At 52.2% G+C, this 523-nt stretch overlaps 1 protein-coding gene across 1 annotated transcript in view; it reads right to left on the minus strand.

Annotated features, from left to right (window-relative positions):
• The window catches only part of LOC116081434 (apolipoprotein L3-like), an 8566-nt gene that overhangs the window by 5481 nt on the left and 2562 nt on the right, over nt 1-523 (minus strand). The window lies entirely within an intron of this gene.

Below are 523 nucleotides of genomic sequence, written 5' to 3' on the forward strand. Positions count from 1 at the left end.
GCTTAAGGAGTGGGTCCTGAGCCTCCCCTCAGCCTTCCATCACCCTGGACAGCAGAGCCATGCTGTTCTGTTAGGTCCAAGGAAAACATGATCAGCTGGAGACATGTGCACGAGAAAGGACTGAATCTGCTCAGGAGAGATGGGAAGCAAGGTTCTGTGCCCTCGGGTGGGAACTGTGTGTAGCCACGGTGATTGGTGACATCTTGTGAAGGACTATGGAGCATGGGTCTACCTGCCATGCTAGGGCTCATGCCTCTGTGAAGAGAAGAATCCCTGAGCTCATACTTGCTCTGTCCAGCATCTGATGACACCTTATTACAGTGCAGCGAGAAGGGCCTGCCAGACACAGAAGCTGGTGCCTGGGACATGCTCTGAGCCTTCCAGAGTCCTACTGTGCGCTACGTAAGTCCCTCTTTTGGTAAAACAGGTTTTCACAGGTAGCTGGTTAGAGCCTGGAAGCATATTGAGGCACCTTTCACTGGTGAGAAAGTCTGCTGTACAGTTTTGCCTTCCACTCTTTGTC

This window comes from Mastomys coucha, unplaced genomic scaffold (assembly GCF_008632895.1).
Source record: "Mastomys coucha isolate ucsf_1 unplaced genomic scaffold, UCSF_Mcou_1 pScaffold11, whole genome shotgun sequence".
Lineage (NCBI taxonomy): Eukaryota > Metazoa > Chordata > Mammalia > Rodentia > Muridae > Mastomys > Mastomys coucha.